The following is a 23,879-nucleotide window of genomic DNA, read 5'->3' on the forward strand; positions in this document are numbered from 1 at the left end:
AAAGATTAGGTGGGATCTTATTGAAACCTTTCGAATGTTGAAAGGCCTGGACAGAGTAGATGTGGGAAAAGATATTCCCTACTGTGGTGAAGTTAAGGATAAGAGGTCGCAGTCTCAAGAGAGAGAGGCGTCTATTTCAAGCAGATGCAGACGCAAGCATCGGCGGATGCGAGGTCGTTCGGGGTATTGAAAGCAGAGCGAGATATTCTCTTGGCTGGACAAGGCAACAAAGCCTATGAGAGAAGGCGAGGAACTGGGACTGAAGAGGGGAAACATAGATCAACCCCCATGATCAGATGGTGATGCAGACTCGATGAGCCACATAACCTAATTCTGCTCCTGTACCTTATGATCTATGGGATCAGATTGAAGATTTCATCATAAATTCGACATCGGGGATGTGGCTCAGTGGGAGAGCGCATGCTTCGCATGTATGAAGTCCCGGGTTCAATCCCCGGCATCTCCACAGAATGTTTTATAAATGGGCGGAAAACAGATGAAGAACTTACTCTACGCTCAGCCTTCATTTCCCTCATTGAAGTACGGGATAAGCCTGTAACATGTGGGAGAGTTAAGAACGGGCCCTTGTTGTATCCGTGGGGAAACTCAAATAACATTGCGCAACATTCATTGCACAGCAATTCCAGTTACTCTGTGAAGCACAGTGTCTCAGCGGATCCGCGGAACCCATAACCTCCAGGTCGATAGATCGAAACCATCTTCTGCTGTATTCATCACTTATCAGTGCGTTTTAACACCGCGACCTGTCATATTATGTCCAGATACTTGGGAATCCACCGCTTTCAGTTGAATAATAGAAGGAAAAATGAAGAAAGATTTTAAATTACATGTGTGCAACGATCGGAGATGGGCATTTCTGGTTTATCTGAGGCTTTTGGTTCTGGTGTGTACAATATGATTTCGTAGGCGCACACTCATCCACACAGGTTTTAATGAAGTCAGTGACAGCTGTGGCGTAACCCATTGGGACTCGAAGATGAATCCCTGAACACAGTCCTGTCTACAGATTTAAAGCTCTCCTACAAGAGCCGCTGCACCTCCCTTGTCCATATCTTTTTAGTCCTCAGTACTGATGCTGCGGACATCAGTGCCTACCTGTATTTAGGGAGTAGAAATAGAGCCAGACTTTCCAGTGTGCGCAAAGTAGAAATTTGGAAAAATATTTTCTTGTATCAGTTAAATCCTGTTGACGAATGTTCCCTTTCCCAAAACACAATCATGCCGGGATGGAAACTTTATGCAATGATCCGCTGAATCGGAAACGATTCCGACGACTCTCCCATCGCCCAGTAAAAAGCGCGTCTGTGAAATGCGCCAGTGCTACAGTCAACGAACAGACATTGGGTGACTCAATGAAGTATCCTCTCCTCGGAAATCTCAATGTCAGATCGCTCTTTCGCACTGAATTTTCGTTAGTTTAGTGGTTAGTATCCCCATCTGCACGGGGAAGACGGGGTCAATTTCCCCGTCAGAGAAATGGTTTTGCTCTTTCCATATTAAATATAATTGTAACTCGAATTGAAAAGGGTTAAAGAGGTTAAATCCGAGTTTGGGGTTGAAGTGATCGGTTGTTTGGGGATGTGAAACAGTCGATCTGCAGTGAACCCGGGAAGGGAGAGTCTGCCGAGAGGGCGGAACTTTGTGTTCAGCTTCGATAAATCTCCCCTCAGCGACTCTGCATCTCAGAGTTATTCAGCGTAACACGCGGTGACAGAGAACAATGTTTCCAGAAATATTTACTTCATCCGCCTCTGCCACATTTTAAAAGTTAAACAAAGGCTGTTCTTGCGCTCGATTTAAGGTTTACAGTTCAAAGAGTCAGAAAGGAGAGGGCGAGTGGAATCGGTGCCTTCACCCAGCTCAGGCCACCCTGCAGAAACTCCGTGAGACTCCTTCCGTCTGACTGCGAGCTCGGAGCTGTGAAAGGTCATCGACCTGAAACGTGAACTCTGTATCTCCCTCCACAGTCGCTTCCTAATCTGCGGAGTATCTCTGGCTGTTTCGGCTTTTAGTTCAGGAACAGTCCTGTTTCTCCGACCCCGGGATCGGTGCTGTCCTCATCCGTCCCGGGACACAGTGATTACGTCCCATGTAAAATGTCGTTCTTTGAGGACTGTGTACTCGTGGCCGAAGTTTTTGGCGATGCACTGGGAATCTATTGTTATTTCCCCTTCTAATTCTGACAAGTTTGTGGCTCGAACGTTTTCTGTTTCACGTTGTCTGCTAACCTCTGATGCAAACCATTCATGCAGATTGTGAAAAGCCGGGTCACACTATCAATTGCCAGTCACCATCTTCTAACGTTGGAATGGCAGATTTCCCCGGTTTGTCTCTGTGGCGCAATCGGTGAGCGCGTTCGGCTGTTAACCGAAAGGTTGGTGGTTCGAGCCCACCCAGGGACGCTGGTGATCCAGCAGCTTTTGCTGCGCGTTGTATTGCCCACCGGGAAACGCTGCGCTGTCCGGAGACCGGCGTTCCCTGTACTGCCCCATCACGTTCAGTGGGATTTAATCTTTTTGTCATGTACCGAGATACAGCGAAAAGCTTCTCTTTCACACTGTTCATAGCGATCAAATCATTACACAGTGTATTGAGAGAGAACAATGTAAAACAAAACCAGAATGCAGGATAAAGTGTAACAGAGAGAGAGAGAAAGCACCGTGCGGGTAAATAATTAGGTGCAGCATCACAACGGCGTAGATTGCGAGGGCAAGTGTCCATCTTGTTCTACTCGGGCACCATTCAATAGACATAACAGAGGAGCTGAAGGTATCCTTGAGCTGTAGTACGTGCTGTCCGACACATTCAGCCGGATAGAGGAATGAGAAGAGAGAATACCCGGGGTGCATTATATCTTTTTGTTAGGAGTACGTGAGATCCACTTCTCTTTGACCATGAAGTGTATGTTTCCTCGAGCTACACCCTTGGAACTAACGGAATTGCCGGGTCTAATGCCGTGGTTTTGATTTAATTTAATTTTGAGCCCTCGATCTTTCAGTTGAAGTCTAATCTTTTTGCATGCCACATAGGGCCCCGGTCATATTATTTTCACTCTGGATGTCCAGTCCCTATAGACGTCCACCCCCGACAAGGAAGGCCACAAATCTCTCCGCTTCCGTCTAGATACCAGTCCCAACCAAATCTCCTATACCACCATGCACCTCCGTCTGGCGGAACTTGTCTCTACTTTGTCCTTCGATTCCTCCCTTTCCTTCAAACAAAAGGTGCAGCCATGGACACTAACATGAGTCCCAGCTATGCCTGTCTGTTTGTCGGCTATGTGGAACAGTCTATCTTCCAGCCTATCTCTGAAGACAGCGTGCCTACCATGCGGAGCTCATCCACTTCATTAGCTTTCCCTCCAACATCCACACAGCCCAGAAGTCTATCTGCCCATATCGGACATCTCCCTCCCTTTTCTCGATCTCTCTGTCTTTATCTCTGAAGACACCGTGTCTACCGATATCTATTTTGAACACAGAGACTCCCACAGCTACCTGGACTATACCTCTTCACACCCCATTGCTTGTAAAAATGCCATCCCTTTCTCTCAATTCCTCCGTCTCCGCCACATCTTCTCTCAGGGTGAGGCGTTTCGTTAAAGAACAAAGGAGATATTATCTGTTTTCAAAGAAAAGAGCTTCCCTTCCTGCACCATCAAAGCTGCCGTCAACAGAATCTCTTCCATTTTGCTCACGTCTTCCTCCCTCCACCCACTCCACCCTCGCGTCCTCCACCAGGGAGAGGGTTCGTCTTCTCCTCATCTACCTCGCCCAGCCTCCGCCTCCAGCGCACAATTTTCTTCAACTTCCGTCATCTCCGGCAGAGTCCCACCACCAAACACATCTTCCCAACCCCCTCTACTTTCTGCTTTCTGCAGGGGTCGCTCCCTACGTGAATCCCGTGCGCGTTCGTCCCTCCCCGCTGATCTCTCGCCTGGCACTTATCCTTGCAAGTGAAACAAGTGCTACACCTGCCCCTACACATCCTCCCTCACGACCATTCTGGATCTCAAGCAGTCCTTATAGGTAAGTAGACACCTGAGATGTGAGTCTTTCGGGGTCATCTACTGTATCCAGTTCTCTCGGTGTGGCCTGCTGTATATCTGTTGGACCTGTCACAGATTGGGAGACCGCTTCGCCGAGCACCTGCACTACGTCCACCAGAAAAAGCGAGATCTCCCGGTGTCTTCTATTACCACTACGTCGAATCTGGCCTAGGGGCATAAGGCATAAGGCTCCCAGTGGCCACCCATTTTAATTCAACTTCTCATTCTATTTCTCACATGGCAGCCCATGGCCTCCTGTACTGTCGTGATGAGCCCGCACTCAGGGTGGAGAAGCAACACATTATATTCGTCTAGGTTGCCACCAACCTGATGGCAGGAACATCGATTTCTTGAACTTCTGGTAATACCTCCTCCTTCACTAGTCAACTTTCCAGATCTTTACTTCACCCCCTGCCCCCCTCCACCCGCTGGTTTCACCTATCACCTGGTGTTTCTTCCTCCCCTCCCCTCACCTTCTAACTCTGATTCCTCATCTTTTTTTTCTTCAGTCCTGATGATGGTACTCAGCCAGAAACGCTGACTGTACTCCTGTTCATAAATACTGCCTGACCTGCTGAGTTCCTCCAGCATTTTGTGTGTGTTGCTTGGCTTTCGATCATCTGCGATGTTCTCTTTGTCCCTCTCTCCATATCGCTCCACACATACATATTCATATGTCTGTGTAGAAACATCGTCTATACCACCATCGCTCCATGATGTTGTATGAGATTCGAGTAGTGAAGCGTCTCCCATGTTTCCATGTGACTCGACCTGTCAAGGAGCAGCTTCCTGCCGGATCATTCCTCACTCTGCTGCAGGTCCTATTCCGGTCATTAATGTCGCCATCCTCCAGCAATTCGGAGTTCCCGTTGAGTCTACTCCGGGAATCAGATTGGGTTAAAGCAGACTCCTGAACGAGTCGAAGGGCTACTGATGGGGTCCTGCCTCGCGCATCAGCAAATGGGAAAACAAATCCTAATTATAATTGTCCTTTCAAACCACACGCTGATGGGATCCCTTCCTTCGGCCAGACCTTGAACACAGTAAGTGACTGAATCGCGAAAGAATCCTGAGACCCTCCAGTCACACAGTGAGAGGGGACGGGTAAAAAGCGGCAGATCCACACTCAACAAATAAACGTCAGGGTGACTCTGTGAGTTCTCCTGTACTCTGAAATCTGTGTGACAGATTCCATATCCTTGTATATTCTTCGTTAGTTCAGTGGTTAGTATCCCCGCCCGTCACGTGGGAGACAGGGGTTCAGTTCCCCGTTGGGGAGACCATTTCCTGCTTCAAGTGTAAAATAGCCAAAAAAAACGGTGCTGAAATCGGTCTTTGAGACTAGGGAACAAGTCTGCAATGAGCTCAGAACGTGAGAGTTTCCGAGGAAAAAGAGACGACGGTTAGTTTCAAAATATTTCCCCAAACATTCCCTCAGCGAGTCTGTATCTGGGCGCCATTCGGAGTCACACCCCGTCACTCCGAATACGTTAAACCGGGGCTGTTGCTGTAAGATATCAACTCCCGCACGGTCCCAGCAATCCTGCCGTCTCCCTCAGTGCGTCTGTGTGACTGTGTGGAGAAGACAGGCAAAGGGACACCTGCAACACTTTGCAGAGAACGATCGAAGTTCAGATATGTTTAATTCCAGGTTTAAAGCGAGCCCGTCCCACCTGCAGTCCCCAAAGCCGTTTCTCAGACCCTCATAAAGCGAATTGGGGGACGGTCCGGAGGTGCTTCGCACTTTGGCGACAGTCGCTCGCATGCGCTGCGAGGCTCCGCCCTTAGGCCTGATTGACAGTGTACAGCTGAAGACATGTGCTGTCCCATTCCCTCGCCCAGTTGCAGCAGCGGCTTTAAAGCAGCTGGGAATGGGAAGGCCCCAGGCCCGAAGCGGTACATTGAGGTGGTGGAGCGGGGAAATCCGGGGGAAACCTAGGCCCGGCCATCGGAACTGGGTCCAAGAAGGCGACCGGTCTCGGTTGTAGTTTGGACGCGTAATTGCGGGGGAGGGCAGGGGAGACACCTGCAGAGTGTTGGGGCGACAGTGGCAGGGGCTGGCTGGCGGTTTGCAAAATCTAAAATGTGACTGAGGGGTGCCAATGTTGGGAAAGTCAGATGCGGCATATGGGGAGTTAAGTGATAGTATGGAATCGATTTGGCAAGAAATAAGTGGAAAATGAGTCGCGACAGATGGGGAGGGACGCCCGGTAAGGGAAGAAGGACTCGGGTAGAAGATACTGTCGATTTCATGGTAATGATTAGTTTCAAATCTTATTGTGATAAACATCTCCATCCAGTTAGATTAACGAATGCTATTGTTACGTACCCCGTAACTGGGTTGCCAAACCAGCAGAAATGGATTACTCAGTTGGAGTCTGGATTACTAGAACTAAGAAAGTTTTATCAAAGAAACAAGGAACACAGTACTCTAATGAAAAGGATAATAAACGCCAACAGTTCAGCAATGATAATCACACGTACACAGAATTAGGATAACAGGATCAATCAAGCTCTATCGTCGTCTAGGGATAAATGACCAGTTTCAAAGTGACGCAAAGTTCAGTTCAATTGAATTCAGTTCAGTTCGCAGTAATCACTGCCGTGGGAGATGGACAGAAGTGGGGGGGGGGGGGAGGAGAGAGAGAGCAAAAACGAATGAATATTCAAACGGCTTCCACACAGACCTCGATATTCTTCGCAGTCAGCTTTCGGGCGAGCCCTTTGTGATGTGTTCTGAGGTCAGCGACCGTGACCCCTCCGTTTCCAGACACGATCGTTTCTCTGCGGTGAACCTGGCACCCAGGCAAGGGCGGACACACACCAGGTTCCCGCTGATCGTGCCTTTCCACCCTATGCGTCTATGGCTTGGTCCCGCGACCGGCCTTCCAAAACTTCCCACCGACTTGTGGGAGATGCACCGCTTCCAGGGTCTCGTTACCTCGGGGTGTCGTGTGTGTCCTGCCTTAGCGAACCTGTCCCTTTTTATCCTCCTGCTGGGGTATCGCCTGTCCGTCACTTCAAACAGTTCAGGGTTCAAAGGGGGAGCCGATCTTGACAGCTCTCCTTCCGTTAAACTCTCCCGTCCCTTCATTAACATCTCCAAATGCTGCTCCATTGTTTTTCTTCTCTCTCTTTCTACTGAAGACAGGTGGCAGACCAACTGCTGATCCCACTGGTGCCAGCACAGGCCAGCTAACATCTTAATCTATGTGTATTCTCGTTATTGATATTGATAACGTCAGTAGTATGTCTGAGCAATGAGCGGCTGTAGGCTACATGTGTAGGAACAGGAGAAATTGGTGAAAATGAAGACTCTGGACGGAAGTAAAATTGTCAGTACATTGGTAGGAGAAACGAAGATTCAGGATGTTATTTCATTTGTACCTGCGTGTGTTTTGTGTGTGGAGTATAGCAGGACAACCTGAGAGGGGGTAAGATAGCTTTGGCTAAGAGATTACAGACTTTGAGAGAAGGGAACGTGTTTGCCCGTTCTGTTGTGCTTTTCTGATGAATTTAGGCTGCATTCGTTATTCTGTCAAACCGGTTGACCCTCCGCCGTTGCGTTGATTTAAATGCCAAGGGTGGGACATGTTCGTTCTTCTTGCAGGGGGAAATTGCAATGTGCAGAATACGGAGGTGAACATGAATATGGGGATTGTGACGTTAGTGCTGTTGCAAGATGCTGTATCTGTGCGCATGCTCAGAGAGCTGCTCATTTAGGTTGTCCAGCTTTACAAAAGGCTCAAGATGTTCAGAAGGTGAAACTAACGAGTAGCATTTCTCCTGCTGAATCCACCAGAATTCATTTCTCTGCATATGGTAGATGTTGGATTAAAACAGGCACTTACGAGCATTCAGATGGGGGAAGACCACGGAGAGATGTGAAAGGGGGCAATGTGGGAGATGAGGCATGTCGTAAAGTGTTGATTCGTAAAAATAGATTTTCTTGTGGTATTGTGTGCTATGGCTAATGGAAGAGTGCAGGCGAGAAAGAAATCGGATAGATTCAGAATAGTGATGGATACAGCATGAAAGTGTTTGGGATTAGTGGAGATTCCTGCAGAACAGGTGCATGAAGTACTTTGGAGAGAAGATTTAAGAATTGGTGGTAGACGGAGTGGGCTGCTAGTTGAGAATGACTGAGAAATGAAAGTAGAGGGATTGGACAGTGGTTGAGGAATGGTCTATTGGTGGAGGGTGATTGGGAATAGGCTGGTGGTAGATAGTGATTGGGTAATTATAGTAGAAGCAATGGGCTGGTGGTGGAGAGTGATTGGGGAATTGTCTTGTGGTGGAGGGTGATTAGAGGATGATTATAGAGAGAATGGACTGTTGGTGGAGGGTGATTTGGAATGGGCTGGTGGTGGAGAGTGATTGGGGAATTGTCTAGTGGTGGAGGGTGATTGGAGGATGATTATAGAGAGAATGGACTGTTGGTGGAGGGTGATTGGGAATGGGCTGGTGGTGGAGAGTGATTGGGGAATTGTCTCGTGGTGGAGGGTGATTGGAGGATGATTGTAGAGGGAATGGATTGATGGTGGAGGGTGATCGGGAAGGGGTTGGTGGTGAAGAGTGATTGGGGGATGATAGTAGAGGAAATGAGCTGGTGGGGGAAGGTAATTGTACACAGGGTGCTATACGTGGATAATTTCCAATCAACTCACAGTTCTTCATTGGAATGCAACAAGACTGTTAGTCAAATGATAGGAATTTAAAGACTGTTTTGGTGTTCCCTTGGGTGTTATTTGTGTACAAGAAATTTGCTGCAATCACATGTATTGTTCAAGATGCCGGGTTATGATGATGTGAGATATGATAGACACATAGCTGTGGAGGAGAGAGTGGCATCTTTGTGAAAAAGGGTTTACTTGAAATAATTCTGCCTTTTCCAAAGAAAAATGAATGCATGATTATTAAATTATTGTATCCATGCGGTGGGATCAAAATTATGAACATTTTATAATCCGGATTGGAAGTTATCTGTCAAATGGTTGGGGAGAATGCTGTGAACTTATTGTTTTTTTGTGTGTGTGGCGACTTCAATGCACATCGTGGTCTTGGTGTCAGTAAGACTACAGAAGCTAACAGGACGGCAGCAGATGAGTTTCTGGAAGAGTCTGATTTACCCTATTTAAATGATGGAAGAGAGGTAAGAGTGGATATTGCCAAAGGTGGGGTTCTTGTTTGGACTTGACTCTTATCTGTGCTCCACTTGCTGGACAGTAGCTGGAATGTAAGGGTTAATGGTATGGGGAGTGATCATTTTCCAATCCTCTGTAATCTAAGCGTCAAAGTACGCTGTCAGAATTTGAGTTGTGTTACTAAATGGTGTTTTATGAGGGGAAACTGGGGAAAATTCCATTAAGTGTGAGAAATCATTTGAATAATTGTCTCTCAGCAGTACTATGGAAGAAATCTATCAGAGTGTAATTTCTGAAGTGTGTGGACCTGCCCGTTGAGCCATTCCTTGGTGTCCCGGAGAGCTGGTAAGAAATGTGTTCCTTGTTGGACACAGAAATGTTCAGAGGCCAGCAGAGACAGGAGTGGGGCATTTCGTGTGTGGAAATGTAGGTTAATGCAAGAAGCTTTGCTGAGGCTTTTCAGGGGCAACGAGCAATGGCAATGAGAGTTATTAGTAATGCTATCAGGGCAGCTTGGAAGAGATTTTACAGAACATTTGAGAGGGAAACTGTCCTGACAGTGTTGAGGAGAATGCTGAAGAAAGTGAATGGTGTCGGAGGTAAAACCAGATTCCAGTATTAATTTGGCTGCAACAGACAAATAAAATGCAGAATGTCCGTGAAATGCGTTTACAAAGAAACACAGACTCAACAGTATAGGGGATGAGTGCATTAAGAGATGAGAGTGTATTTTGATGGACAGTAGGAAGATTTTTGAGAAACAAGAGGTGTTAGAGATGCCATTGATGATGAGTTTACATTGGCTGAATTGAAATTTGCTGTCAATAGGGCGAGTACTACAGCCCAGGGCAGGAAATGGGAAGCTTGAAAGATCATGACCGTTATCTCTTCAGCAACCTCTCTCAGGAATCTGAGGTGCAGACCCTCAGGTCCTGGTGACTTATCCACCTTAAAACATCTGAATTTGCCGAGAGTTTTTTGTTATTTTATTAACAATGGCATTTACTCCTGCTCCCTGACACTCACAGGCGTCTGGAACATAGTTAGTATCTTCTACAGTGAAGACAGATGTGAAGTCCTCATTAAGTTCATCTTCTATTTTTTGTCCCCCATTACTATCTCACCAGCATCATTTGACATTGGTTCAATATCAACTCTCACCTCCTTTTTACTCTATATATAACCAAAAAAAAAACCTTTTGTATCCTACTTTATAGGTACTCCTGTCAATGTGAGATCTGCTCTACTCCGCTGTAATCCCTGCCATTATCAACCTCCAATCCACCGGGGCAAGGTCCTCTCTCATGTCTCTGTAAATCTCTTTATTCCATTGGGATACTGATATATGTGAGTAATGCTTCACCCTCTCAAATTGCAGTATGAATTCAATCATATTATGATAACTGCCTCCTAAGGGTTCCTTCACTTTAAGCTCCCTTATGATATCAGGGCTATTAATTAACACGCAGTCTAAAGATAGGTTTTCGCCGAGCAGGCTCAAGCACAAGCTGCTCTAAAAAGCCATCTCGTAGGCGTTCAACAAATTCCCTCTACTGTGATTGAACACCAGCCTGATTTTCCCAATCCCCTTATTGTGTCATTACCCTTATTATCAGAATAAGAATCAAGTTTGTTAACTTAGCAGCAGCAGTTCAATGCAATACATGACATAGAACAAGAAAAGAACAAAATAAAATAATAATATTAAACAAATAAGTAAATGAATTACAGTACAGGAAAATTGATTAGTTTAATATCGTGCAAAAACACGGAAATAATATATATTAAAAAAGTGAGGTAGTGCCCAAGGGTTCAAAGTCCATTTCGGAATCGGATGGCAGACGGGAAGCTGTTCCTGAAACGCTGAATGTGCGCCATCAGGCTTCTATACCTGCTACCTGGTGGAATTAATTAGAAAATGGCATACCTTGAGTGCTGGAGGTCGTTAATATTGAATGCTGCCTTTCTGAAACAGCGCTCCTTGAAGATCTCCTGGGTACATTGTAGGAAAGTACCCGAGATGGAGCCGACTTAATTTACAGCCCTCTGCAACTTCTTTCTGTCCTGTGCAGTAGCATCTCCCCCACCCCATCCTCCATACCAGACAGTGGTGCAACCTGTCAGAATACTCTCCGCGGTACATCTATAGATGTTTTTGAGTGTATTTGTTGACGTACCAAATCTTTTTAAATTCCAAATTATGTATAGTTGCTGTCTGGTCTTCTTTATAAATGCATCCATATGTTTTGACCAGGTTAGATCCTCCGAGATCTTGACACCCGTGAACTTGAAACTGCTCAGTCACTCCACTTCTGATCCCTCTATGAGGATTGGTATGTGTTTGTTCATCATACCCTTCTGGAAATCCAGAATCAGCTCTTTCATCTTACTGGCATTCAGTGCCAGGTTGTTGCTGCGACATCACTCCACTAGTTGGCATATCTCACGCCTGTAGGACCTCTCATCACCACCTTTGATTCTGCCAACAATGATTATATCATTAACAGATTTATAGATGGTATTTGAGCTATTGCTATCCGCACAGTCAAGGGTATAGAGAGAGTAGAGAAGTGGGCTAAGCACACACCCCTGAGGTTCGCCAGTGTTGATTGTCAACAAAGAGAAGAGGTTATCACCAATCTGCACAGATTGTGGCCTAATGGTTAGGAAGCTGAGTATTCAATTGCAGAGGGAGGGGCAGAGGCCTAGGTTCTGCAACTTCTCAATCAGGATTATGGGAATGATGGCATTAAATGCTGAGCAATAGTCTTGTCATCGGTGTTTGTGTTGTCCAGGTGGTCTAAAGCCATGTGACGAGTCATTGAAATTGCATCTGTTGTTGAACTACTGTGGTGACAGGCAAATTGCAATGGGTCCAGGATCTTGCTGAGCCAGGAGTTCTGTCATGTCATGATCAACCTCTCAAAGCATTTCATCACTGTAGATGTTAGTGCTACCAGACCATAGTCATTAAGGCCGCTCACATTATTCTTCTTAGGCACTCGTATAATTGCTGCCTCTTTGAAACAAGTGGAAACATCTGCCCGTAGCAGTGAGATGCTGAAAATGCCTTTGAATACTCCCACCAGTTGGTTAGCACAGGTTTTCAGAGTCTTAGAAGATACGCCATCGGGACCTTCCACCTTGCGAGAGTTCACTTTCTTTAAAGACAGGTTAACATTGGCCTCTTAGACAGGGATCTACCTTCTTGCCCGCCAAATTCCCTGACATATTTATGCATGCAGCATTGTCTCCTAGTCCAAATCGTTCCCCTTTGGTAAATACTGAAGCAAAGTACTTATGATGTATTTCACTCATATCCTGCACATCCAAGCAAATGATTCTCTTTTTATCATTGAGGTGTCCTCCCCTCTCCCAAGTTATCTTCTTATCTTGATGTATGTACAGAGTACCTTGTGATTTACCTTATTTCTACTTGCCATTGACTTCTCATGGCCCCACTTGTTTTCATAAATTTCCTTTTTTAGTTCTTTTCTGGATTCTGTATAACCTTCATCTACTCCATTTGATCCTGACTTCCAAAACGTGACATATTTTCCTTTTCCTTCTTGACTAAATTTATCATTTCTGTGGTCATCCAAGTTTCCCTTTTCTTTCCACCCCTGTCCTTCCCTCTAAGAGGAATATACCTTTCCTGTACACTGTGCAATTGATCATTAAGCACTCTCCCCATGTCTGATGTGGATTTTCCAGAAGAAATGTTATTTCCAATTAACCCTTCTGAGTCATTGCATCATACCCTTGTAATTTGCCCTTCTCCAATTAAAAAAAAATCCCATCTTTATCTATAACTATCTTAAAACTGAGGGAGCTGAGGTCTCTGTCAGCTAACTGCTCACCCACTGAGGGGGCAGCCACCTGAATAGACTCATTACCCAACACTAGGTAGTAGTACATTCCCATTAGTTTGATTGCTCCCTTCTTGTTCTTGAGTTCTACCCGAATGGATTCAGCGTCTGAACCCTCCACTAGATATGCCCCGAGTGCAGCTGTGATATTGTCCCTGGATGGTAGTTCAACTCACACCTCTTTTACCTCCTTCTCTATCTTTTCAAAAACTTCAAAAGCCTGGTAGATTAATCTCGCATCCCTGCCCATCTTTCAACAAAGCCCCTGTAATGGCCACAACATTGTAGTTCTATGTACTGATTCACGTTCTATGTTAATCACCTTTATCCATAATATTCCTGACATTCAGTACACACCATTGAAAATATATGTCTAATAATATTTGTTAATTTGATTTTGTCTGGCCATATTTTCACTGATATCTACCTTCGGGTCCAATCCTTCACTTATTGACTGCTGTTCCCATTCGCAGCCCCCTGTAAAACTAGTTTAAACCCTCTGAGTAGCATTAGCAAAACTCTTGGCCAGCATATTAGTTCCCCTCCCGTTCAGGTGTGACCCCTCCCTGTTCGACAGATCAGTCCTTGCCCAGTAAAAGGTTCCAATGATCCGAGCGTGAAACCCTGTCCCCTGCACCATCTCCTCAGTCACTCATTCAATTATGCTGTAATTCCATTCCTAGCTACACTCGCCCATGGCGCGGGGAGTAATCCGGAAATTACTACCTTGGAGGTACTCCTCTTCACCCTATTTCCTGTCTCTATATGCTCAGTCTGTAGAACCTCATCCCCTTTTTTGGCAATGACATTGGTGCCATTATGCACCACGAGCTCTGGCTGTTCACTCTTCCCCTTGAGAATATCCCGCAGCCGCCCTGGTACATCCGGACCCGAGCACCCGGGAGACAACACAGCATCCTGGAGTCTGTTTTGTGTGCACAGTATCTCCTGTTTGTACCACTACTATCCAGTTCCCAATCACTAATGCACTGCATGACTTTACCTTTCCCTGCCACAGGGGAACCACCAGGGTTTCTTCATCTCATTTTTAACTTTAAGAAATTCATTGAATCAGGTATAGGCAAAAGTTAGCAGAATTGTTCGTGGACCAGTGCTGACTGGCGAATAGTCGGTGACTGCATCGGTTTCCTTCCAGAGACCAAAGGCGAGTTGGATGGTGCATTCACTGGCTGCAAGATACTGTCCTTTGTGTACGTGAGAGACAGGAGGAAAGCGGCGATATGAGATAGTGCAGATATGGTGAGGGCCATATCAGTAACAGTTATGTCCTGCAGAGTCAGAGCCCAAGTTCACGGTCAGATTGCGAAGTTCGGTCTAGGATGAGGAGCAGCGAGAGCCAGTGCCTGATTCTGGGAGCAAATCTCAGCGATTCCAGGACCAGTGCATTTGTCAAATTGTGGCCGGTTGGGAATATTTTACTGTAAGTGTCATTACACTCACAAATTGCGGTGTTGCCATTGTGTGCTGTTCTGGGTCTGGGGAGGAGCTCTGAGTGGAACTGCAATTATACCTTATTGCAGACCGCACTGGTTTCCTTCCAGAGACCAAAGGCAAGATAGATGGTGTGTTCACTGGCCACAAGATACTGATCTTTGTGTACATGGGTGACAGAAGGAAGGAGGCCTCTTTCCTAATTCTATACACGCAGTATGTAGGATCTCTTAGTTTTTGACAATGACATTGGTGCCAATTTGCACCAGGACCTCTGGCTTTTCACACTTCCTCTTGGCAATATCCTACAGCTGCACCTCTACACCCTAGACCCCAGCACCAGGGAGACAACACACCATCCTTGTGTTTATTTTGCTGCCACAGCATCACCTGCCTGTCCCCACTAACTACTGAGTCTCCTGTCACTACCACACTGCCTGACTTTTACTTTCCCTGCCACAGGGGAACCACCAAGGTTCCTTCGTCTCGTTTTGAACTTCAAGAAATTCATAGAATCAGGTACAGGCAAAAGTTTCCAAAAAGTGATAGTGGACTCAGGCTGACTGTCTGACAACCTTGCTTAAAAACTGCCACGTTCTTGACATTGAAGATCATGGAGATCAGGCCCACAGGCCAAGTGTTGCATGGAGCAAATAGAAGGTGACCACATCGGTTTCCTTCCAGAGTCCAAAGGCGAGCTGGATGGTGCAGGCACTGGGTGTAGGACACTGTTCCTTGTGTACATGGGTGACATCTATATATGGACTACAGAAAAAAATAGTACCCCTGTAATACATTTTAACCACAGGGCATATGCAAGTATGAGAGCTATAGTCAAGTGGGAAATTGTGATTGCCAAAGACAGGTTGAGAAGGATATTCCTGATAATGATAAGATTGATCCCAACGAACTTTGTCAATACTTTAGTCGTAAAAGAGACGTTAAGAGGGAAGTTAAGTATATTTGGAATAACAGTGGGGTATTAAATTATGCAGAGAAGGACATAGCGGATACTCTCAACTCTTATTTTTCTAAAGTGTTCACCTGAAAAGATGTTAGCAATCTGACAGTAAGCGTAGAGAAAAATAAAGTTGCTTAAAGTGACTCTGAGATCTTAGAAAGTGAAAAGGCTGAAGGTTAATAAATCTCAGTGTCAGGCAACATACATCCAAGGGTACTTAAATTAGTCTATGACTGAAAACACAAACACCTAACAAGAATTATTCAAAATTCTGTGAAGATTGGTCAAATTCTGAAGGAAATGGGGTAACATTTTACCGGTATTTAATAAGGGTGACTGCACTAACACTTGTAACTGTGGACCAGTAAACTTAGCGTGTATTGTGGGTAAGATAAGGGAAGCATTAGTAAAGAACGAGTTGTAAAATCATCTGATAAGTACAGGCATGAAACTAGTGGGAGTATAGGATCCTTGTCAGGTTGACTGCCAGTGACTAGTGATGATCCGCAGGGGTCGGTGTTGGGACCACTTCTTTTTATGGTGTATATAATGAATTCGAAGATGAAATAGATGGGTTTGTTGCCAAGTTTATAGATGATACAAAGATTGGCAGAGGGGCAGGTAGCGCTGAGGAAATAGTTAGGATGCAGAAGGATTTAGACAGATCAGGAGAATGGGCAGGAAAGTGGCAAATGAAATATAATGTTGGAAAATGCACGGTCATGTACTTTGGTAGTTGAAATAAATGTGCGAATTATTTTCTAAACGCGGAGAAAATCCAAAAATCAGAGGTGCAAAAGAACTTGGGAATCCCTGTGCAGAACACCCTAAAGGTTAACTTGCAGGTTGAGTTGGTGGTGAGGAAGGCAAATGCAATGTTAGCATTCATTTCAAGAGGTCGAGAATACAAGAGCAGGGATGTGATGCTGAGGCTTTTTGGAGGCACTGGCGAAGCCTCACCTTGATTATTGTCTACAGCTTTGGGCTTCTCATCCCAGAAGAAATGTGCTGGCATTGCAGAGGGTCCAGAGAAGGGTCATAAGGATGATACCAGGAATGAAAATGATGTCATACGAAGTACGTTTGATGGCTCTGCATCCGTACTCACTGGAATTTAGAAGGATGAGGGGGGATCCCCGTGAAGCCTTTCGAGTATTGAAAGGCCTGGAAAGAGTAGATGTGGAAGGGTGTTTCCCATGGTGGGAGAGTCTAGGACAAGAAGGCACAGACTCAAGTGTCCATTCAAAACAGAGATGCGGAGAAATTCCTTTAGCCAGAGGGTGAAGAATATGTGGAATTTGTTGCCATGTGCAGCTGCGGATCCCAGGTCGTTGGGTGTATTTAAGGCAGAGATTGACAGATTCTTGATTGGACGTGACATTAAAGGTTATAGGAAGAAGGCTGGGAAATGGGGTTGAGGAGGAGAAAAAAAAGAGCAGCCATGATTAAATGACACGATGAGCCAAATGGCCTACTCCTGCTATGTGTTATGGTTTTATGGTCTTATGTTAGCAGATAGTCAGCACGGGTTCAGAAAGGGTAAATCACGTTTTATAAATATGTTGCAGGTCTATGAAGAGGCAAGTAAAATTTATGATAACAATAAAGAGGTAAAAACTTACTGAGAGCTAAAGAGATAAAGAGGTAAAAATGCACTTGGACTTTCAGAAGGATTTTGGCAAGGTTCCCCACAAGAGATTGATAATCAAATTACAGGATGTAGAGGTTCAGGGTGTGGTATGCGAATGTGTGGAGAATTGGCTCAAAAAGAGAAAACAATGAGTTATGGTGAGAGGATCATTTTCACAGCTGGAAAATGTTCAAAGTGGGGTTCCACAAGAATAAGTTTGACGGCTCCTTCAATTAAACTAGTTATGTTTGCAGATGACATAATATTAGACAGATGGGCTGATAAACATCAGGCAGCAGAATCAACACATGTCGATCTAAACAAAATTCTGATGTGGGCAGATGAATGGCAGATTTAACTCAATGCAGGTAAATGTAAAATATTACATGCAGGAAGTAGAAATATTAGATATAAATATACAATGGGGTTCTTGAGTAAGAAAGTGCATTGTATGGGAGGGTTTTGGGTGTCCTGGAAGACATCACTATCAACATCTAGGCAATGCACTGAAGCAATTAGGAAGGCTAATAAAATGTTGGGCTATACAATGTGCTCAGAGGAGTTCACAGCTAGAGAAGTTTAAAGAGACGTTCTCCTTAAGCTGTATAATGCACTTGTGAGGCCACGCCTTGAGTACTGTGTACAATTTTGATCTCCACATTTTGTGACGGGTGCGAAGGCACTGGAAAGAGTTCACTGAAAGGCAACGAGACTCATACTCATTGCAGGACGGCAGAGTATGAGCTATGCAGTAAGATAGAGTGAACTAAATCTATTTGGCCTAAGATGACAGAGAATGAGAGGAGACGCGGTAGAAGCGTTCAGAATCATTAAGGGTAGAGGTAAGGTCGATGCGATCTGCTACTTCAAAATTAGTCCATCAACAAGGAAATGGGTCCACACATGTAGACTGTTTAAAGGGAGATTTCAGACTAACATCAGGAACAAATTCTTTTCAGAATGATTTGACAAGTACAGAATGAACCCCTTCACTCACACGGTACGAGAGACTGACAGGTACAGAATGAACCTCACACTTTCAGACTGTAACAGAAACAGACGGGTACAGAATGAACCTCACACTCTCACACTGTACCAGAGACTAGCAAATACATGAGGAACATCATAGGACTCCCACTTTCAAATCTCTTACTATCTCTTCTTTCAGTTAGTCCTGGCGAAGGGTCTCGGCCCGAAATGTCGACTGTACCTCTTCCTATAGATGCTGCCTGGCCTGCTGCGTTCACCAGCAATTTTTATGTGTTGCTCATTATTTTGCAGACTGAAATATTTCTCAATTTCTTTTGACATTTGAGATGCGCATTAAAGACTATTAGATCAGCAACATCACACACCAAATGCTGGAGGAACTTGGATTTCCGGCATTTACAGATTTTCTCATGTTTATACAATCTACGCAGTTTTATCTCCTGCATCCATTCATCTGCCTATTTTGAGTACTGTATTTATTCCTGTAGCCAGTTTGCCTCTTCCTTTGCAGATTGAAATATTCTAAATTTCTTTTGTCCTTTGGCGAGATTTGAGATGCCCATTAAAGACTGTTACATCACACAAAATGCTGGAGGAATCAGCAGAGTTCATTGCGTTGCCTTGGATTTCCAGCATCTGCAGATTTTCTCCTGTTTGTACATTAGCAATGTGATCATTTGACCGTTTCCATCCAGATCTCGGTTTCTCTGTTGCATCTTTGTCCGAATTTGTGTTTGCATGTTTTGAATTGTATTGACTTTATTAATTACATCCTTATATACATGAGGAGTAAAAATCTCTGTGTTACGTCTATGTCTCAATGTGCAATGTGCAATTTATGGTAATTAATAATAAATAGAATGCACAATAGGGCAGTCACTATAACATAGAAACACAATTGTACAGTTGTTCCGTGTGTGTGTGTGTGTGTGTGTGTGAGAGAGACAGAGAGAGAGAGAGAGAGAGAGAGAGTCTGTGTGTGTGAGAGACTGAGAGACAGAGAGAGAGAGTCTGTGTGTGTGTGTGTGTGTGTCTGAGAGAGAGAGAGAGTCTGTGTGTGTGAGTGAGTGTGAGTGTGTGTGTGTGTGTGTGTGTGTGTGTGAGTGTGTGTGTGTGTGTGTCTGTTGGTGTGTGTGAGAGAGTCTGTGTGTGTGAGTGTGCGTGTGTGTGTGTGTGTGTGAGAGAGAGAGAGAGAGAGAGAGAGAGAGAGTCTGTGTATGTGACCAGGAAGAAGCTGAAGGACTGAAGGACAGTCCAAAATGGAAAACTGCAGGGACTAGGGATCGGTCAGTGTCGCTGGTCTCCGTTCAGAGATGAATAATTAGCCAACAAAAGGATGAAATCTGTAAATGTAGCTGCTCTGTGACAAAGTTCAGTCTTTGAAATTAAATCTACCGGCCTATTTCCACCAGAGACACTGCTAAGGTAATGCCAAAGAGTTTTGATGTATTTGTCTCCAATCGCTCCAATATTTACACCAGAGACAATGGTATTGAATTGCAGTGTTTGTTCAAGCAACTGTAACTGAGCAAGTTAGTGAGGTGTATAACCGTATCTCTGGAGACAGATCCTCTGTATAAATCAGGGTTGCTTTGAATGCATCAGCTGTCTACCGGAGCTGTGAATACATGAGCAACAAAAATCACAGATTCGAACTGAAATGGTGTATCCAATCATCTGGCGAATAGAAGACGTTTACTATCCTTTTATTTCAGCCTTTGGAATTCCCGGTAAGCCGCAGTGTCAGCTGCCGTGGGCGATGTTGAAGTTTAATTCCAATGTTGTGATTGATTCTGTCGCTGGTTTAAACTGTTACATTCCAATGCCGGTATTCGGCATTTCAAGAATGGAGTGGAAACACCGGGACTATAAATGTTGAGATTTGGATCTAAAAACAAACATCTGCAGGAAATCAGCGAATCGGCCAATTTCTATGGGACTGAGTTGGTCAGGCAGCGGTTTGTGATCAACAAGGGGATGTTCGTGTCTCTGTGCTTTTGGTCTTGTAGGAGCTGCATTGAGTTTCTAAGGGTGATTCATCAATTGATTGTCTGCATTTTTATGTGAGCAGTTTTCAGAGTTAGGTGCAACAATAAAGCATTGACTGCTAGTAACACTTTAACAAATGTGAGGAGCTCCGTGTTGTAAGACGAAACTGTTATGGATTTTTAATAAATGTCTACAATATGACTGTATGCAAAGCAGAAAGAAATCGTTGCTAAGCCGATGAATAAGATGTGGTGCTTCATCGTTATCAATACTGTAAAATGTATTCTATTACACCTACATCTGACTCCGCTACAGACATCTGACTACGGCACCGAGTTTGCTGCTCGACGTTGAAATACTCTCCCCTGCTTCTCTGTGATGGACTAAACGGAAGGCGTCATGTCTGTCTGTGAGGTTGTGTCAGACTGCACTGTTTCTGTTGGAATCAATGTTGTGATCTAAAGTCAGTGAGGTGACTTTGCTGGAATAGGAAATAAACTCGGGGAATGCTGGAAACACTGAGCCCCAAGCAGCTTGTATGCAAAGAGATTAACACTCGTCTCAGGGGTCTCTCTGAGAACAGTCCTGAGGACAGATATATTAACTGTTTGTCCACATATTCTGTTTTGCCTGGGTGACTGTTTCCATCATTTCCTGTTATTGTTCCGTCCTTCGGCTGTTCTGTCGCTGACAGGGATCGCTATGGAAGTTGATAATTGTCTAATGGAAGAATCCCGCCATCAGCGTCCGGATTTATTCATTTCATCCAGACAAGACCCAGTATTGACTCTCAGGAGGTAGATACCCAGTTTTAGATTTTGTATTGCCACTTCACATTCCGCTCATCAATAAGAAATCCGTATTCAGATGACATTGAATTTATTTTACTGTGTAAACTCATTCTCTGTCCCGCCGCTCTGCGCCCTCTCTCGACTCTCCCACCGCTAAATGTAACAATAAAGTGGAAATATTACAGGATCCCCTCAAGCTGCAGCATCGGCTTCTGCTCAGTATTTTCTCAACTTGCTGTTCCCTGTCTCTCTTCCAGCGAACTTGATGCCGATTGTGATCCTGTCCCGGGGAAAGTGCGGTCTCTCTAAATGTGTCGCTCGCTACCTGGTGGGAATGGCAGCGGCCGATCTCCTGGTCGTTATCTCCGATCCGCTGCTGAGGGGGCTGCTCTGAATTATTTTCCCCGATCATTCCCGCGAATCACTCCTGTGTGCAGATTCGATCTATGGTTGATTTTTGCGAGCACTGTGAGCTCAGTCTGGCTGACTGTCGCTTTCACCGTCGATCGATTTGTGACTATTTGCTGTGAGAAGCTGAAAACAAAATATTGCACCGAGAGAACTAATTGATGGTGTTCCCTGGGATCGTGCTCTTACACCGAGCTTCACAAAGTCTCCCTCATGGGCGGCATTTGACATGTTTGACCTCATTTTAACCCCTTGTGTCCCAATCTTTCTGATGTTACCGTTCAATATTCTGACTGTCAGGCGGATTCTAGCGGTCAGTCGAGCCCGCAGGGGGCTCCGGGGACAAAAGAGTGGAGAGAATGACAAGGACCGGGAGATGGAGACCGGACGCAAATCCATCGTTTTGCTCTTCAGCGTAACCGGTAGTTTTATATTGTTGTGGGGGAACATACGTGGTATTTTCTATCTATAAACGGATTTCGATGGGTTTTGTTTATTCTGTCACAGCTCCCCGTTACATCACAGAACACAGATCGGCAATGCTGCAGATTCTGAGTTCCTGCACCAACACGTGTACTTACGCCCTGACTCAGAGCAAATTCCGAGAGGAACTGAAGAATGCGGTGAAATACTCACCGAATCGGATTTTGAAACTCATGAAACATTAGAAATAAAGGCTGTAAAGTATTACAATTCAGCTGCCTTCATGCTCCCTATTCTATCCCCCCACTTTTAGGTAAATGGGAACAATGTGATGAATAGCGTAACAAAGCAAATACGAGAAAATCTGCGGATGCTGGAAATACAAAACAACACACACTATCAGATCCTGATGAAGTGTCTCGGCCAGAAACGTCGACTACTTAACCTTTTCCTCACACAAGATGCTGGAGGATCTCAGCAGGCCAGGCAGTATCAATGGAAAAGAGTATTTAAGAGGTTAATAAGTAGGAACGCTGGGGTGGTGATTTCAGGATTTCTTCAGTTGCCACATGCTTGCGAGGTAAGATATGGTAATTTGGTACACTTAAATGAGTGGCTAACAATCTGGTGCAGGGGGGAATGCATCAGGAACACAGATCATTGGGCTCTCTTGCAGAATAAGTGGGACTGGTGTAAGAAAGGTGGGTTACAGTAAAGGGAAACTGTAAATTTGAATTATGTGTGCTTCAATTTCCAAAAGTTTTGGAAATGCCACCGGCAGAAAGAGAAACAAGAATGGAGGCAGGTTATGGAAAGTTGTAAAAGCAACTGAGCAATGTGTGACTGTAATTTCCCCAAAATTGACAGATTATTTTATATTCACAGAGGGAATCTTGCTGGAACCACCCTGAGGATTTTTATCATGTGCCATGTGGAGGGCGTCTTTGGATCCAGAGCTACAGGTCAGTAGGTAGCATTGAGCGGAAGGTAGAGGTGAGGTCAAAGAACCCCTAAAGGAAGTCATGATAGGGCTGTGGCTGTGTCCTACACGTAGTCGGTGAGTTAGAGTTGCGATGAAAGAGACTTATTCAAACTTCGCGGCCTGCTTTAAAGCCTTCCCGTTCCCGCCCTCCCTGGGCGGGACTGCTGTGGGGATTGCATATTCCAAGACCCTATCTGCGCGAGGGATTTTCCCCCTGCTGGTGAAGATGGACTGGCGCCCTTTTCTGCGGCCGGCCCTCTGCCTGTGCGCGTTGTTTCGTGAGCCGGTTCGTGTGGTCTAGAAAGTGGGTCGCCACATAACCCTCCCCCCCCCCCGCAACACACCCACTCCCAGAACAGGCGATACCTCCCCCAATGTCGACAGTCTGGATCGGCCTCTGTTTGGGAGGTCTGCCTCTGCGCCGCGGTGCCTGAGCCTGGACCAGCTGCGCCAAGTCCACATGGGCCGGTTTGAGTCGGCCCACCGTGGAAACCTCCTCTCTCCCGCCAACGTGGGGCCGTTGTTCCTGATCACCTTAAACGGCCTCTCGTAGGGCCGCTGTAGCCGTGCCCGGTGTCCGCCCCGTCGTACAAAAAGAAACTTACAGTTCTGCAGGTCTTTGGGTACGCAGGTCGGGCTCTGTCCGTGCTGTGAAGTGGGTATGGGGGCCAGATTACCGAGCCTCTCACGTAGTCTGTCCAGGACTGCTGTGGGTTCTTCCTCTTGCCCCCCTGGGGCTGGTATGAAATCTCCTGGGACTACCAGGGGTGCGCCGTACACCAACTCGGCCGACGAGGTGTACGGATCCTCCTTGGGTGCCGTGCGGATTCCGAGCAGGACCCAGGGAAGCTCGTCCACCCAGTTAGGCCCCTCCAGGCGGGCCATGAGAGCCGACTTCAGGTAACGGTGGAAACGCTCCACTATTCCGTTCGACTGTGGGTGGTAGACAGTTGTGTGGTGTAGCTGTGATCCTAAAAGGCTGGCCATAGCTGACCACAGGCTGGAGGTGAACTGAGCGCCCCTGTCGGAGGTAATGTGGGCCGGTACCCCGAAGCGGGCTACCCAGGTTACGATCAATGCTCGGGCGCAGGATTCGGAGGTGATGTCGGTGAGCGGGACTGCATCTGGCCATCTGGTGAACCGGTCTACCATAGTTAGGAGGTACTGCGCT

At 45.7% G+C, this 23,879-nt stretch overlaps 2 non-coding genes across 2 annotated transcripts; both read left to right on the plus strand.

Annotated features, from left to right (window-relative positions):
• Positions 1–394: 394 nt before the first annotated feature.
• trnaa-cgc (transfer RNA alanine (anticodon CGC)) lies at positions 395–466 on the plus strand. Its single transcript has one exon. It is a non-coding gene; the product is annotated as a tRNA-Ala (tRNA).
• Positions 467–2,349: 1,883 nt separating this feature from the next.
• trnan-guu (transfer RNA asparagine (anticodon GUU)) lies at positions 2,350–2,423 on the plus strand. The gene has a single exon. It is a non-coding gene; the product is annotated as a tRNA-Asn (tRNA).
• Positions 2,424–23,879: the final 21,456 nt, after the last annotated feature.

Source organism: Mobula birostris, chromosome 28 (assembly GCF_030028105.1).
Source record: "Mobula birostris isolate sMobBir1 chromosome 28, sMobBir1.hap1, whole genome shotgun sequence".
NCBI lineage: Eukaryota > Metazoa > Chordata > Chondrichthyes > Myliobatiformes > Myliobatidae > Mobula > Mobula birostris.